Source organism: Marmota flaviventris, chromosome 1 (genome assembly GCF_047511675.1).
Source record: "Marmota flaviventris isolate mMarFla1 chromosome 1, mMarFla1.hap1, whole genome shotgun sequence".
NCBI classification, from domain to species: Eukaryota; Metazoa; Chordata; class Mammalia; order Rodentia; family Sciuridae; genus Marmota; species Marmota flaviventris.
Genome location: NC_092498.1, coordinates 101,012,474 through 101,030,876, shown reverse-complemented (window position 1 = coordinate 101,030,876; position 18,403 = coordinate 101,012,474). Strand labels below are relative to the sequence as shown.

Genomic DNA, 18,403 nt, shown 5'->3' with positions numbered 1-18,403 from the left:
CCACCACTGCCAGGTCACCTGAGCAGAGGTGTGATTTTAAAAAATTGACTAAAGCAGATATTCCTCTGGGCCATATTGATCTGAGCATACCCAAATAACTAAAGTTAGAAAACAAAAGCATAAATTAGGGGCTGGAGTTGTGGCTCAGCAGTAGATTGCTCATCTAGCAAGTACAGGGAGCTGGGTTCGATCCTCAGCACCACTTAAAAATATATAAAATAAAGGCATTGTGTCCAACTACAACTAAAAAATATATATTTTTCAAAAAAGCATAAATTAGCCTTCAGACCACATGGTGACTTATCATGCAACACATATATTTTACTGATTAGATTCCCTTGCCTTCTGTTCAACCTTCCATCTGATAAGTGGACGACTTTTGAGGAAGAAATCAATATCACTCATGGATAGGGAATATATTAAAGAAACTTTTTCTGAATCATAGTAACTTCCTTTTTTTATGATGCAAAGACGCTGGCCCGGTAGTCTCTCTCTGATAAATATTTGCTGATGGACTGGCCAACCTGGTACATGAAAGAAGGAATAACCTGTATGTTCATTCCCACATGTGGGTCATTCCAAATGTACTATGAGATCTCCTTGGAAGGACAAATTAAGCTTAGTTGCATGTGTTTTGAATAGGGATTAAATTTTTCTTCTCAGAGGTGAGAAAATTACATTTTCTAATTTCATAAAAGTATTCTTGTTGAGATTCCAAGAACTCTTCACATTTTCAAGTCTGTTTCACTAGGTCTTCTCCCAAGTATTGGTGTCACAGCTAGTATTCATAATGTGACAGCCAGTATAGACAGCATGTTGAAAAAACCTAATCTGGTTTCTCATCAGAAGTTCTTGTTTTTTCTGTTTTCAACTTTGTGACTGGGAACCCACCGGCATTCCTTGGGATATGACTGGTTTTGTCTCCATCTATTTTCTTTCAATCCCTCATCTTAATTCCATCTGAATTTTTTCAAAGATGTCAAATTTACTATCATATGACTTTATGGTATTATTGGCATTGAGTTCATTTTTTTGATAGTCTCTTCATGGTCCAATAGGATGCTATTGGGATAGAATCTTTTTCTGTCAATAATGACTTATAATGCCTCCCAAATTCTCAGACCCCTTCAATTTTGTACATTATCTCACTTAAATTTAAAGAAAAAAAAATGCTTGGACAAATTGGCCAGGCTTTATTTAAAGGGAATTGACTTAGAGGCATAGCTATGGGTTATTCTTTTAAAACATATTTATTTTATTTGTATATTTAAAATTTTCATTTATTTATCTATTTCTTCAGCATGTCTATGACTAAACAATGACACACAGATGGAAAACAAAGATGGCTTAACTGTAAGCTTCCAAGCTCCCTAAACTGCCCATTTGATATTTTTTTCTCAACTTGATGGACCTATCCTGGCTCTAAGAAAGACGGATTCTGAAGATGCCCAGTTTGTTCTTTGAGGGACAGTTCCAACTCCATGACCAGACAACAGAAATATGACCACCTGTGTCTGCAGCCTCCTCCTCCCCAGCATCTTAATCCTCAGACTCCAATTCTGAGCAGCAGAGGACCAAAGCCAGAATGAAGAGTGAAACTGAGCCAAGGTGGAGAGGCCTTGGTCAGGCAGCTCCCTGGTGGCCTTCATCCTGGGGCCAGTGTTGTAGCCAGGAGTAAGAATCCCTCTGCACTACTTCCATGCCTCCCAAGGCTGTGATTTATTGCCTCTCAGCCCAGGGCTGTTTACTTTTTTTCTGTAACCTTCATGTTCCATCCAAAATACATCTGTGATGGGGAAACACTGATAATAGAGCTCCATACTTGAATAACTCCACAACAAAGCTGTCTTCTAAGAATAATAGCTGATCCCAGGGTGTTTTCATTAAAAAACAGATTTCTGTGACAGACTATCAAAACATTTTCCTTGTACAATAAGCAATATGATGAGGCAGAATTATGCAAAACATATGGGCTTAACTGTGCCCTCAGCAAATGGGGGCTTGTTTCTACTGGTTTCAGAATCTCATTTACCTTTCCCATCAGGGGTATGATAACAAGAAGGTCCTATCCAGTGGCCTTTCATGCTTCAAGTGGTGGGGGTGGGGGGGATGACTGATGAACTGCACTTCTGCCTCTACTTCCAAAACCTGTCACCATTTATCTTTGAGGGATGGAGTTTGCTTGTAGTCTTAGGGAAGCAAGAGGTTATTATTTAGCAAAGCAGGTTCAGAGTCATCTAATGTTTATTGACAATCTCCCACATGCCTGGCATCACTTTAGGCAGTGGAAACACAGTGGTGAAAACTAATATCCATTATTTATGGAGTCTCCCGCATGCTGGCACATTCCAAGTGCTTTACATATGCTAACCCGTTACAATCTCACAAGGCCGTTACTATTTCTGTCTACACCTTAGAGATGGGAAAATTGAGGTATCGTATCGCTGATGTGAAAAACATGTAGCCCATATTTTCTTTTTCTTTCCACAGAATTTAAAATGTTTTCTGAAATTATCATGGGCTTGGGTCAAAACAATGCCTTTCTTATTCTTTAAATATAAAAAAAATAATAATCCCCTTTTCCCTTCTCCTATCTTCCAGAATCTTTTTATCAGTCTTATATTTATCCCCTGGTATTGTCTTTAAACATGGTTCCTGGACTGGGGTTCAGACACAGAGGCAGAGTCTTACCTGCACCCTCTCTAGGGGGAGCCATATTCCCTTTACCTGGAACCATACCTCTGAGTCATGGAGGGCTCTGGAAAATGCACCACAGGTAAGGAGCCCAGGGGATGATCCCACCTATTCCTACAGGGTCCCCCGGGGCAAAATTCTGTATTTCCTTGCAAGTGGCTTTGCCAGTTTCAGGTGAGGACTCTTCTGGCCCTGGATAGCCCAAGGCTTCTCATGGCAGATGTGCTGTGGCCAGGCCTGGAAGGACCTACAGACATCCTGACATAAAATGATTTGACTAACAATTTTCAGCTTCAAGATAGTGGGAAAGTAAACATTCAGTAGAAACCGTACTTCAAATTTACAACTTTGATCTTTTTCTGTGCTAGGGGTGGACAGTCTGATACTGTGGTGATGGTGGGCAGTGAGCCACGGCTCCCAGACAGCCACTCAGTCACAAGGGTGGACAACCAACATCCTACTTTGCACACTGTGCGGCTAAGTTGTGATGTTTGGTAGGTCAGGTGTAACGAATGCATTTTCTACTTAAACATATTTTCAGCTTAGGATGGGTTTATTTGGGATGTAATCCTGAAGTGAGAAGTATCTGTAGTGTAGCCAAAACTTGGTTCTGGACCATTGATCAGGCAAGGGATTGGCCCAATTTATTGGGTATCACCTAATCCCAGTCAACAATATCACAGCGGCTAGGCATGCATTTTCATTCTAGGGCTTCACATGGAAGGGGCTTTTATTTCATCTGTACATTCAACAAATGTTTGTTGAAGACCAGGTCCATTCCAGGCACATGGATGAGGCAACATGTTAGTGAATAACACAGACTACCTTCCCTGGCTGCAGAGCTCAGCTCATCTTTGAGAGAAGGGAGCAATGGCAAACACAATTAATAAGTAAATGCACATGTCAGAGAGTGGAAAAGTTTAAGAAGAAGCAACAAATGAGAAATGAATGTTCAGGTGTGGATAGGAGATGAAAATTTCCCCAGAGTCTTCAGGAAGAGCATCAAAGATAAGGAGACTGAGTGAAGACCTGAATGAAGAAAAAGAAGTGGACACGAATGTTCAAGGAAAGAGCATTCTGGGAACAGGAAGAGCAAGCACAAAGGTCTGAGGTGAGAGAGCACCTGGACTTCCTGTGAAGAGGCCAGAATGGCCAGAGTGAAGAGGATGTGGAGAGAACAGCCAGAAACAAAGCTGGAGCTGAAATGGGGAGCCAGTTTGTTGGGAAGACTCTAGTGTTCACATGTAGCCAGGTATGAAGTCACCAGAGAGCTCTGAGCAGGCAGTGGCATGATCTGGTTGGCATTGAACAGCTAGGGTCTGGATGCTGGTTTGAGAACACACCAAAGGGAAGGCAGGGAAGGAAGTTGTGGGATTTTGCAAGAATCCAGGTCAGACACAAAGGTGGTGTGGACAGAGTGGGAGTAATGTGGGCATGAGAATTTGGTCAGAAATGCAGCTAGAAGAGCGGTGCCACTGGCAGGGCTGTATTGCACGTGATTGGTAAAGCCTCTGGCTAACATTTGCTTGTTGGATGATTCTTTATATCTGTACAACTCCTACAGACTGAGGAGAAACTGCTCCTTCGCTGCTCAGGTGACTACCTGCTTATTTCTGGGTGATATGAAACAGTTTATCTTTCCCATGCCAGAAATTATCATCTGTTTCCACATCTCTCTTTGAATTTTCTTGGTTCTATTGTGAGCATCACAGCTTCTATTATGGCCATCCTTTCTCTATACCTAACTTCCAGTTCTGTTGCACTTTTGGGACTTGGGGAGCCCAATGAAAACAGGAAGAGGGGAGCAAATGGAAGGTTGGAGGCTGGTTGGTGAAGACCTGGATTTATCGAGGGCAAGTGAAATGTGCAAGCAGGCAGAGGTCCTATTGGATCTTCAGGGACAAAAAAATCATACTTTTATCCTGGAAATCACGTCTGGAGTCAAATATGCCAATCCCTATTTGTAGGTTCCAGAACAGAATAATTTTGCATCATATAAAAAGTTGTTCCATAACATTAGTTTCATGGAAGTTGTTTTGTGGAGAGGGAAAGGAATCCAGTAGAATCTATTACTACTAATTGGCCGGTCTCATGACTGGTTATCACAACCATCTTTTCCAATGACACACTTTCCATTGCATAGTATTTTACCGATTCTACAGTCAGGAGGAAAAGTTCCACAAACTGAAAAACAAACAATAACAAATATTCTTTGAACAATGAATCTATTGAAGATATTAAAATCTGCAGGTATGCTCTAACCCAGATGCATGTGATTGTGTGTGGTCAACTCTTATCTGAAATTTCCATCGTAAAGTCTAAAAAGTCCTGGGGACTAAGTAAATTGTGCTACTGAATAATAAATTATTGAGGGCTTGCTTATGAGGCAAGAAAATTTGTAACATCCAAATTGTGGTTTCTTTAGTAACTCTATTGTTTCCACATGGAAGGTACATGAAAACAGTTTCAGATGTAATATTCAAGGCAACAATGGTGGTTCTTGGAAATAATGTCAACCAGCTGGGGAGAGGGAAACAAGTGTTAGGTTTTGGATCTAGTCTCAATATACCAACTAAAGAAGAATATGAACCTTCCAAGAACTGTGAGCCAGGGGACACTCATTTCCATAACTGAAAACATAGGTCTCTAAAACTACACAATTATAACACAGAAAGCACAAGTGTCAGGAAGTGCTGCTCCATGAAGAGTTCATGTTTCTTGGGATTTCTGAACATAGGTACCCTGGTTAAAGAATGATTGATAGCCACCCTAAAGATAGAGACTTCTGGAAGGATATACAGTCTTATCTTCTTTGGGGATGTTTGCCAACCACAGGGATGAATGCTTTTAGGGTTTTTTTTTCCCTCTTCTAGGAGAAGATTATTTTGCATCCCAGAGGGGAGGTGGGCCAGATGTGCCAGCAGCTCCTATATGAGCTCTGAGAGTCATAATTTCAGGGTTTCTTTCCTGTAGCACAAACCACAGGGAACATCTGGCTCTCTTCACTTCACCCCATGGGAATTGGGCATGAGGAAATGATGATAAAATTGTTGCAGTAATTAATCTGTTCTCTGATCCAGAAACCTCATGTGTTCTGTTAGAACAAATAAATAAAAGTAGATGTAAAAACTTAATAAAAAGGTAAGTTTGCTGTGATGCTGTGCCATTCACTATTACGAAGCACACTGTGATGCCCTGTCCAGCATGCCACTCTGCTTCTTAAGAGCCACACATTCGTGCCCATTGCCTTGTGGCTCCCTTCTGTTTGCGAAGAGAGAATATATCTCTACCTCACAGACTTTACATTCTGCTGTGTAATATGACATATGCTTTAGCCAATTAAATGTGATGTTCACTTCTGAGCAAAAAGTTTTAAGACGTGTTATAAGTTTTCACCATCCCTTTTGCTTAAGTGTGTGCTAATTCTAGACTGGGCCTTGTTATCAGCTGGAGATATGTACATGCACCACATTTGAGCCACGAAGAGCAGGAGAGCGGCAGCAGACCCTCAACCTAAATGTGATGTGAGTAAGAAAAAGACTTTTGTTGTGGAAGCCATTGAGATTGTTTGGATGTTTATTTGTTAGCAGAACCAGCAAACCAAACTAATACCATTGTGCAACTAGCTTCCATTTCTATTCTTCTTCTGAATTAACTCTCACTCCTTAGGACAAGGTGCCATATCCTGATTCATTTATGCCAGGCTGCACTTGACATTTCCCTAAACCAGTTAGTTTGAAGGCGAGGCCTCATATTCAATGAATGGGGGAGAGGTCCAGGCACAGATATAGACTTGCAAAGCAGCACACAGAGGCAATTTTCTTCTTTTCCATGTCCTATTAAAACTATTTCCATCAACCAAGTCCTCTAGGTTTTCTTTTTGCAGTTACTGATCTTCCTTCTTTTACTGAGATTCTAAGCTCTTTCTTTTTGCACAGTTTTCCCTGGTTACTGTGAACTCTCAGGTTGAATCCCTTCCAGAAATTGTCACATTAAGTGGATTTTGTGTGCCCTCCTCCATGTTCCCTACATGGACTTGATTCCCTGCTGATGGAGAAGAAGGATGAATTCCATGCAGCAGCTGCAAAACTTTGCTTCTGGCAAGGGCCCACATGGACATCATTATCCAAAGTATATATATGAAGACATGAACGGTGTGAATATACTTTGTATAAACCAGAGATATGAAAAATTGTGTCCTAAATGTGTAATATGAATTGTAATGTATTCTTCTCTAATATATAACAAATTAGAATAACAAAAATTAAAAATTTTTTTTCCAGTCTTCACTAGGTGTTCATCTGAAAGCACAGAAACCAGGGGCATAAGTCTCTAGCATCATCTAAGGGCAATATCTTCCTGAACCCACTATCTCAGGCCTGTTCAGTTGGCAAATGGTGAGTCCCCATTAAAGCACTAACACAAGTTTGGTGTTGGAAATTAATGGATTTAAACTGGGTCCTCCTGGAGGCATTTAAATTTTAGAGTAAAGCTGTTTCATATCACAGAAGCTAGAAAGGGAGCAAGAGGCAGACCTACCATGGGAGGTTATCATCTTATCCCTTTTGCCATTTTTATCATGACAAAATGAAACCAGGAGGATGTTAAAGGTTGCTCATATTAAGCCAAAGAATTTAAAGGAGTTCAAATTATACCCTTAATGAAATATCACTACTTTATTTTCTCTAACTAAAATCCAATAGTTTGAGGCAGAAGAATATAACATAGTTAGGGCAGAAGAACATGATTTTAATTGTGGCACATTGAACCAATTGAGATAACATACCCTGGTGCAAATCAATCCAGTGAATCCATGTCCTATGAAAGGACCTCAGGGATGGTTTTAGTTTTATAAATACTCAGAAAAAAAAGTTACGTTCGAAGGCTGTGATAGGAAAGACAGATGATTCCCACTATGGAACAGGCACAGTACAGGGAGGTAGAGAAACAGGAGTTCAAATCTCATTTTGCTACTTTCTGACTCTGAAATTTTAAGCAATCTATTTAACTTCTCCAAACACAAATTTCTTACTTATATTGGAGGATTACAATCACATGTACTCCATAGTGCTTTTGGCAGATTCAGGTGGGAACATAAATGAAAAAAATCATAGGAACAGCACCAGACATATGGCATCTCTTGCCTACAGGAAGAGAAAGAGGTCAAGAAATGTGTGTCAAGTTCAGGAGATGAGCCTCTCTTATGACACATTCATGCTTTATGCACTGAAACCACCTGGTTTCTTTCTGCTTTAATTTTTTTAAATTGCTTACTTTTAGACTTACAGAAAAGTTGCAAGGATACTATAATGAACTCTCTAACACAGATTCTCCAAATGTGAATATTTTATTTTTTCTTTGTCTCTCTCTCTGAGAAAGACTTAGATAATTTATATATTTATAGATATTTATGTATATATGTGTATAATTTTTTTTAGAATGAAATTTTTTAATTTTATAAATGAAAAGGCAAAATACTACAACTATCGAATTAACCCTGAAGCCATGCTGAATTCATATCTTGCAGATGAATTTTCTCAGTTCATCAACTAGTTCCATTGAGGATAGACTAAGCCTCTCTGTAAATGTAGTACAGAACAGATTTAATCATAATGATGGAAAAGGCTGGAAAGACTAAGCAAAGGAAGTGACTGTATCTGTTTCAATTTCTTTTTCTTCTTGGAAACATACTTCATGGCCATGTGAAACTTGACTAACTGTCCTAGCCAAAGAAGGTTAAAACTTTGTCTCAGAGAATCGTAGATTATTCTTCTTTCTTCATACTGCAATATCCATGTCTCATGGAGAGGTCTGGCTAAACTAGGATATTCTTTGCAATAGCATTCAAAGTCCTTACTTTGGTCACATCTGTTACCTTTAGAGAATATTCTGAATTAGAAAGTGAGGCTCCCATGGCAACAGAGGAATTTCGAAACCTCATTCCTGAGTCTCTGGAAGTCCGAGCAGAACAGTGGAATTCTGTAGCACCAGAATCCTCAAGGATCCTTTGTAGATTTCTGTCTGTTATTCCACCACCTGGCATTACCACAATACTGCCTTTTGCCTGATCTATGAGTCGCTTTATTAGAGGTAACCCTTCTAATGCTGAACTGTCACATCCACTGGTCAGTACTCGTTCAAATCCCAAGGATAAGAGAGTCTCTAGAGCTGCCATTGGATCATGAACCATGTCAAAAGCTCAGTGGAAAGTAACTGGCAGAGGACGGCAAATAGCCACAAGGGACATGCACAACTCTTTGTCAACGTGTCCATCTTCAGTCAATGCCCCAAATACCAAACCATCAGCACCATAAAGCTTGGCAAGTCGAATGTCAGCCTTCATCACCTCAATCTCACGATCTGAATATAAAAAATCACCTCCTCGTGGCCGAATCATCACAAAAACTGGGATCTGGACACTCTGTTTCACTACTTGAAGGACACCCATGCTGGGTGTGGTTCCGCCCTCCAATAAACCAGAACATAATTCAATCCGACCAGCACCTCCTCTTTCTGCATTCACAGCTGACTCTACTGAATCAACACACACTTCCATGAGAAATCCATTTGTTGCTCCCGCCTTCCCCGACGCTATCCACGCTGGTTTCCGCTCGGAGGACGCCCCCTGCCTCTTCATGTTCTACACGTTTCTCCCCCGGGTGCCTTTGGTTTCCACCTGTGTATAATTTTTTCTTGAACCATTCAAGAGTAATTTGTAGACAGAATGCCCTTTTATTCGTCAATATTTTGGTGCATATTTCTTAAAAACAATAAATTCTCTTACACAACTATAATACAATCATAAAAATTAGGAAATGATTAACATCAATAAAGCACTATCATCGAGGCTACAGACCTTACTCAGATTTTGCCAATTTTCTCAATAATACTCTTTTTGGCAAAGGAAAATCCAAGATCCAAGACCACATGCTACATTCAATTCAGTTGTCTCTTTTGGTATTTTATGGTATGGATGGTTTTGTTAAGAGGACGGAGCAGTTACTTTGTACAATGTTCCTTCCTCCCTTTGGGTTTGTCTGATGTTTTTCTGGTGATCAGACTCAGGGCATGCACCATAGTTGTGCTGTGTCCCATCTCAGGAGGCACATGGGGTCACTGGTGATGTTAACTTTAAGTATTTGGCTAAGGTGGATCTACCAGGTTTTTCCACTATAGTTACTGTTTGATCCTTTCTAATTAGTAAGTATCTTGTGGAAAAACCCTTGGGGATTATGAAAATATATTGTTATTTGTTAAGTTTTCACTTGCTTTCTTGAGCATCCATTAACCCTTTTTTTTTTTTTTTTTTGCCTGAAACAGATATTATTCTGATGGTCATAGTCTCCTTGTTTTTAAACAGAATTTAAAATTCTATCTTTTGAGTAACATTTTTACATGGCAATGGATTTAATGAGACTCACTAATGCTATTGTGTTGTAAAGCATCTTTCCAAAGAGCCATCTTCTACTTGGTGTCAGCTGGTTGCAGCGACTTTATTGTAGGGACAGTAGAGGACAATCAATGTTGGAAACACATCTTATTTATTTATAATAAATTGAATAAAAATTAAATTTTCTTGACTTTAAGTTACTGAAGTCATTTCACATCTGGTTCAACACAGCATGGATAGCTTTTTCTTTTTTTTCTAATTTTAAAAGTAATTCATTCTTACCATGAAAATCTGAAAGCTATAAAAAGCAGAAAGTAGAAAAAAGACACTCATAATCCAAAATCTACCACAGTTAACCAATTTGATAGATTCCTTGAAGTAATCTTTCCCCGTTTTTTTGTGTCTGATTGTGCATACAATTCTGTATTCCAATTTTTAAAAAATACAGACATTTTCAATTTCAATATTTTTTTGCTAAGTATATTTTAATGGATGCATTTTACAAATATACTTACAATATAATTCATTGTTCTTATTTTGGGCACTTACATTATTTATATGTCTGTTATTTAATAATGATGGGGCAAACATATTTGCACATACAAAAAATTACTTCATGCCTTTTGTATGTGGATACATATTGCCAAGTTGCCATATCAAAAGTCCTTACCAATTTATATCCAAGGAGCAATTCATATGTATCCTTTTCATCCAAACTCAGCAGCATTGAGTGTTTCTATCGTTCTTTGTATCTCTTGACTCTCTTTTCCAACCTTCTCTTAGTCACATGTATTGCCCTTTTGTGAACTGTCCCATCTGTTTTCCTTGAGTGCTTATCTATTTGAGCTTGGAATTATTTTTAACTTAAATACACAAGCTGTGTGTACACTGAAATATCAAGCTTTTGTCTAACATACTTGTTGCAAATAATTCCCCAGTGTATTTGCCTTTTAATTTTCTATATTTGGCAATTAATGGAAATTTTCAGTTTAATACAATCAAAACTTTTCTTTCTGATTCTAACACGTCAATCTTAGAAAGCCCTACTCACTTCTCTGCCTCTGATAGAGAAATATTTTTGTGCTTTAGTAGTATAGTATGCTACTATTTTGAAAAAATAATTTGTAATACATTTGTAATTTATTTAGGTGCATGTGAATCATACCTCTTTCTTGTTGATACCTACTTACCACTTACCATGTGTCAAACAAATATTTCAATGTACTAAAATGTACTCTTAATTTTGCAGTTTTGTGTATCTATTGTTTTTTTTTTTCTGGATTCAGGACTACATTTTTTTCATTATTGCTTTAAAATCTGGTAGTGTCAAGCCAGGTGTAGTAGTGCATGCCTATAGTCCCAGTTACTTGGGAGACTGAGACAGGAGGATTGCTTGACCCCAGGGAATGGAGGCCAGCCTGTGCAACGTAGGGAGACTCCATCTCAAAATATATAAATGAATATATACCTTCACACATGCACACACACAAACACAAACACACACGATAGTGCTAATTTTATATATCTTCTTTTGCCTTCTCAAAATGTCCCTCTTTTGTACTATTCATTTCTTTCAGAATATTTTAAAATAATTTTATTAATTTCAACAAATGAAAAAAACCTCAATTGATGGAAAAATTGATGGTATTTAACTTATAAATATAAATTTTATATTATGGATTATATATAATTAACATGAAACCTAACAACTATCAATTTCAGTTTTCTCATCAAAGAATGTGGAATGTCTGTGGATTCATTTAAATTCTTTGTTTCTTAGTAAAGCTTCATCGTTTTATTTACATGCTTTCTGCACTTAATGTTAAAGTTTGGATATTTTATGTTTTCACTACCATTGTGAATCAGATTCTTTTTTAAATGATGTTTTAATTTTATATGTGATATGGTTAACTTTGTAGACTACCTTATTAATTCATGTAACTCTCTATTTTACTTACTTTTCACAGGTATACCATACCCTTAATGATAACATCCTTTTGTTCTCAACTTTACAACAGCTATCCCATTGATTTTGCTTTATATCCTATTTCACTAGCCAGAACTTCAAGATTGATGTTAAATAATCATTTAAAATGATGGTCTATTATATATGATTTCTGATAATGACAGGAATATATTTGACATAAAGCAGAATAAGGCTATTAAATAGTAAGACAGATAATAATGAAACATTAATGGTGAAATAGACATGAATTTCCATGTTATATTATCTACAATAAGTTAATTTGCTAAAACTAATGACAGCCATGGTCATCAAATATAAATTATAAAAGGTAGTTTTCATGACATGGTGGCAACCATGAAGATGAAAATTAAGGTTAGTAACTGCTGGAGATGGCCCCAGTATTGTGCCTGGAACCCATGACACATGGGATATTCCTCTACAGGTGGCTCTTACCAGTGACTAGGTATGGGTTGGGGAGTGGGAGGGTAATTCAGTGGTGGCCTAGTTAGCATGCATGAGGTCATCCTGGGTTCAATTCCAAGCACCCACAAACAAACAAAAAAACATAAAAGCCAAAAAACCAACCCAATGACTGGATATGGCAGGGTGCCAAGGTTGGCTCACTTTGGGGAGGTATAATATTATATTAAAAAAGCAGCATTTTAGAGCCACACTGTGGCCTAAGGGCTTCCTTCAACCTTCCTTCCTTCTTCTTTCCTTCATGAGGGTCACTTGCACTGCTTTCCAGCCTTTAGTCCCTTGCCTGTTTCTCTTTATAGAGTTTCTTCTCTGTAAATCCCTTGCATGTTGAATCTCATCATAGCACCTGCTCACAGAGGACTTGCTATAACCCAGGCCCTAAATGGTTTGGTCTCTGAATATAAAAGTTGGATTATTTTATTGTGCTTTCAGGCCTGTCAATTGAGTGACATTATATTTTGAAATTACTTCTATGAGATGAAAAACTTAAAGCATTTGGATAGTGAATTAATAGCAATGAGCCCTGAGGTGTACTTACACCTTGCAAAGCCCTTTTGGAACTGTTGTGTACTTTGATCCTCACAATCACATAGTTAGGGAGCAGGACAGGTATCCTGTCCCCATTTTAAAACAAACAATAAACAACATAAGTATCAGAGAGTTTTAAGTGATATAAGCAAGATTACAGAAATACAAAGGGGAGACCTGATGCTGGAGCATATTATATCTTCTGAATTTTCATTCAAAAGTTTTTTTTTTCATTTTAAACCCAACATTCCCTTAATTCATATAACACATGTGATAATTATTTGTCTTATAAAATAATAACTGTGGAATTTAGTGGCATTTTGAGGTTCATAGTTTCTAACTAAGTTTTTGGTACATGAATGATTTCACAGTATTCTAAATAAAGTTCTTCAACACTCTAGGAATAAAACTTTATATTTGGAATACTTACCTACATTGGTGCATGCAGCTTTAGATTTCTAGTTTAATATTCTATGATATTTGATAAACTATAGTATTTAATATTCTATAATATTTCATTGAAGTGTATTCCAAACATGATTTATTTATTCTTCTACAGATGAGCAAATTTGTTATGAATTTTTCTTTTGCTATTATAAACTCTGTTACTTTCTTACCTACACCCATTATACACATGAATGAGAGGTTCCGAGGATATGCACAGGCATGGTTTGCTGGTACAGTAAATCAACTCATTTTTCATTTGCCAGATACCACCATAATGATTGACACAAGGAAGGAAATAGGGTATTTCCCCATTATCAGTGCAGTGTCCATGTTTCAATATTTTTGCCTATATTTGCTACTGTCAATCACTGTTTTTAACTTTGTTATGATTTGGATATTAGGTGTCCCCAAAAGCTTATGTGTAAAACAATGCAAGAAGGTTTAGAGGTGAATGATTGGGTTATGAGAACCTTAAACTAATCCCTGATAGGGATTAGCCTAATGGTGACTGTAGGCAGGTAGGGTGTGGCTGGAGGAGGTGGGTCATTGGGGTGTGCCTTTGGGGTATGTGTTTTGTGGGCTGAGCTTAGTCTTTCTCTGATTCCTGGTGCCATGTTCCCAGCTGCCTTCCTCCACTACATACTTCTGCCATGACATTCTGCCTTACCTCAGACCCAGAGAAATGGTGTTGGCCATTTATGGACTGAGACCTCTGAAACTGTGAGTCTCAAATAAACATTTCCTTCTCTAATTGTTCTTGTCAGGTCTTTTGGTCACAGCAGTGAAAAAGCTAAAGCTACAGCCTACCAATAAAATGTCCTTGAACATAAATGCTGCCCACCACCAGGCTTGCCATGCCTGGGACACTGAGTTGTACTTGTCTCAGGCACATAGCAGCTGGGTTTATTCCTTAATCCCTACCATACCCTATTCTTTCCCTTCTCCACCCAAACACTGCTCCCAGGATGAGCCTATCTATTCAAGATGTGATATATCCCAAATCCACTTTTAGATCTGTGATACAACTGGTCCTCTTGTTTTCAAAAAACACTCTTGAATGCCAGAGAAGTAAAGATTAGCAGGATTTTCAAGGTGACACAGTGCTGCTTCATGGGAAAGAAGTGAGGTCTCCTGATTCCCCTCTCTGTTCTACAGATCAAGTTGCTGCTCGGGAACAATTCAATTCATGATCTAAATATACCTTACACTGAATGGTCCAACACTGTGATATTGATTTTTTTTAAGTTAAAAATACAGGACAAACTATCAGTCTTCACCCACAAAATTCTGTTTCTTAAGCTTCACAATCCTTTTTCACGCAGACTTTATGTGACATTTATATAGGTCTCCATCTAAGGGGAATACAAAACTCTTCCTGAGGAAGTACTCTGTCCTCCATCCCCAGCCCCCACTGTGTACCACACAAGCTTCACTTCCTATCCTACTAGCTCAGAATTGCCTCTTCTGGGAAATTCTTCACTCTACAGCCTCCAAAGAAGCAGGTACTGGTGGCCATGTTTGTACTAGATGACAGTAGTCTTAGGCCAAAGCTGACCACCAGGGATGATGACATGGCACCTAAGTGGAGACAATTATGACCAAAAGGAAATTCTTTCCTAATGCTTCTAAAAGATGTGAGGGGCGGTTGTTAGTTCTGTGAAGTCACCCAAATCTCAGGACAAGGGCCATGCAAGTATGTGAACAAACAATGGAAGACAATTCAGAAAGAGAAGACAGAAGCCTACATCCTTGTAATTTTATGAGTGAATCTGTCTGTTGTATGATTTTACAACACTGCTCCTTTTCTACTTCTTCCTTTTTTTTTTTTTTTTGTAATTTAAATCAGCTCAAGTAGGTTTCTCTTCCTTGCAACCGGTAATTCTGGAGGGAGTAAGACACACCTTCCTTTCTAGGATACCTGATTCATCTACAAATGGAGAAAAGCTTCAATAGCTCTCATTAATTTGATATAGACATTCAACTATCATCCAACATTTACCCCATTAAACAGAACTCATGCATTTTAAGTAGAGAGAAACATGTTTCTTATTTCTTATCTGCATTCTCAGGGAAAGACTTCATTAAATGAAGCCAAAAGTATATTTTTATAGCTAACTGAAACTCAATTATAATTTCTGTAGTGGGTTCAGGATCAGAATATAAGCATAACTTGTAACAAAATATGGAGAGATGAGAAAGGTAAGTCTCTAAAATCCTTGTAGCATATTTTAATGTCTTTTCATTAAACAAAGGGCCAAGTTGATAGGGTAATTGGTGCTATGCTGCTGTTATTAAAATGTGTGCCTGGTCTAGAGGTGGGACAAGAACAGGAAAGTGTGATCAGAATGATGCCACAAAGGACTCTGTTAGGTCTTGGATCTCAAGTGTCCCCCATATGCCCATGTGTTTAAGGCTTGATTTCTTGCTCGGTGATATTAGGAGGTGATGAAAACTTTAAGAGGTAGAGCCTTGTGGGATGTTTTTAAGTCATTGGGGATCTGTCCTCAGAGGGGTCTTTGGGACCCTGGTCTCTTCCTCATTTTCTCTTTCGCTTTCAGGTATCGAGGTGAGTGGTTTTGCTCCACCATTTATACTCATCTGATCCTTAACAAAGGTGCCAAAAACATACATTGGAGAAAAATAGCCTTTTAAACAAATGGTGTAGGGAAAACTGGTTATCCACATGTAGAAGAATGAAGCTAGAGCCTGCTGGGCATGTGGCACACACCTAGCAGGAGGATCACAAGTTCAATGCCAGCCTCAGCAACTTAGCAAGAACCTAAGCAACTTAGTGAGACCCTGTCTCAAAATAAAAAAATAAAAATAAAAAGTGTTGGCTCATGGTTAAGTGCCCCTGGGTTCAATTCTTGGTATCCCCTCCCTGACAAAAAAAAGAAAAGAAACTAGACGCTTATTTTTCACCTTGCACAAAAAAATCAACTCAAAATGGATCAAAGACCTAGGAATTAGACCCCGAAACTATGCAACTCCTAGAAAAAAATATAAACTCAACACTTCAGCATGTAGACACAGGCAATGAGTGACTTTCTTAATAGGATCCCTAAAGTTCAGGAAATAAGGCCAAGAATTTGTAAATGGGTTGGCATCAAATTAAAAAGTTTCTGCACAACAAAGGAAACAATTAGAATGTAAAGAGAAATTCCACAGAATGGGAGAAAATCTTTGCTAGCTATTCTTCTGACAGAAGATTAATATCTGGACTATATGAAGAACTCAAAAAAACTTTACACCAAAATATCAAATAACCCAATTAAAAAATGGGCAAATGAATTGAACAGATACTTCTCAAAAGAAGAAATATAAATGGCCAACAAATATACAAAAAAGTGTTCAACATCATTAATAATTAGGGAAATACAAATCAAAATTATGCTGAGATTTCAACTTACACCAGTCAGAATGGCAGTCATCAAGAATATAAATAATAAATTCTGGAAAGGATGTCAAGAAAAAGAAACACTTTTACATTGTTGGTAGTACTGTAAATTAAAATAACCACTATGCAAATCAGCACAGAGGTTTCTCAAAAGAATAGGCATGGAACCACCATTACACCCAACTATAGCACTCCTCATATTTATTCTGAAGAATTTAAATTATCATACTATAGTGATACATGCAGACCCATGTTTATAGCAACACAGTTCATAATAACCAAACTTTGAAACTAGCCTAGGTGTGATATGTATATCACATTTTTATGGCTAAATAAAACTCATATGTTTATTCAACCATAAAGAAAAATGAAATTATATCAGTTGCAGGGAAATGGATGGAATTAGAGACTATCATATTAAGCAAAATAAGTCAAACTCAAAAGATCAAGGATTATTGTTTTCTCTCATGTGTGGAAACTAGAGAAGAAAAAGGGAAACAAAGGTAGGGGTGAATCTCCTAAAAATTAAGGGAGATAAGTAAAGGAAAGGGATCTGAGGGTGGAAGGTGGGAAGGGAGGAGAAGAAGTGCTGAAGAGTGATAGTGGTCAACTTACATTGTTATACTATGTGTATGTATGAATATATGACAACAAACCCCATCATTACATACAATTATAATACATTAATAAAAATGTGGGAAAATGGCCATGGATGTAGCTGAGTGGTATAGCGTTCTTGGGTTCAATCCCTAGTACCACACAAAATTAATTAGTTAATTAAAATAAATAAAATAAACACAGAGATTAGAACAGGGTACAAAAGAAAGAGGCAGGGTCTTGTGGTGTGTCTTTAGTTCACTTGCGGTATGCCCTCAGAGGGGATTTTGGGACCCTGATCTCTTCCTCTTTCTCTTTTGCTTCCCACTCCTGGGGTGAGTGGGTTTGCACCACCGTGCACTTCCTCCATTGTTCACAACAAGCCCAAAGCAATAAGATCAATCAGTTCATGAACTGAAACGTCTAAAACTGTGAGCCACATAAATCTTTTTTTCTTGACAAGTTGATTATTTAAGGTATTTGTCATGGTAACAAAAAGATGACTAAAACTCTCATTCACTTATGACTGGACTTTGAGCCTTACTCTCCTTGAGATCTAGACAAGGGTGCTGGAAGATTGCTCTCTTTGGCATCTGCTAAGAAGGATATGTGGTAGTGGAAACAGACTTTTGCCCATTGGTTGGCACATCTTTAAAACCACATAGGGCAACATTGTCGGCTTCTGTGATCTGGAACAAATGGGGAAAAACTCAACAGTGCTGGTGACGAAGGTGGACAGTCTGCACACATAACAGGGACCCATAAGGCCTTCAAATCCCACTTCATCTCACTGGATTCAACTTTCACTGGATTATATAACAAAAGGGTACACAAAATAACAGTCAGATCCATATGACTTCCTATTCTGTCTTCTCCTTAACTCAGAGGCTCAGTATCTCTGTCC

At 38.1% G+C, this 18,403-nt stretch overlaps 1 protein-coding gene and 1 pseudogene across 1 annotated transcript in view; both read right to left on the bottom strand.

Moving 5' to 3' along the window:
* The window catches only part of Hecw1 (HECT, C2 and WW domain containing E3 ubiquitin protein ligase 1), a 411,800-nt gene that overhangs the window by 302,673 nt on the left and 90,724 nt on the right, over positions 1 to 18,403 (bottom strand). The gene's annotated exons all lie outside the window — the stretch shown is intronic.
* LOC139704736 (copper homeostasis protein cutC homolog pseudogene) lies at positions 8,208 to 9,364 on the bottom strand (annotated as a pseudogene).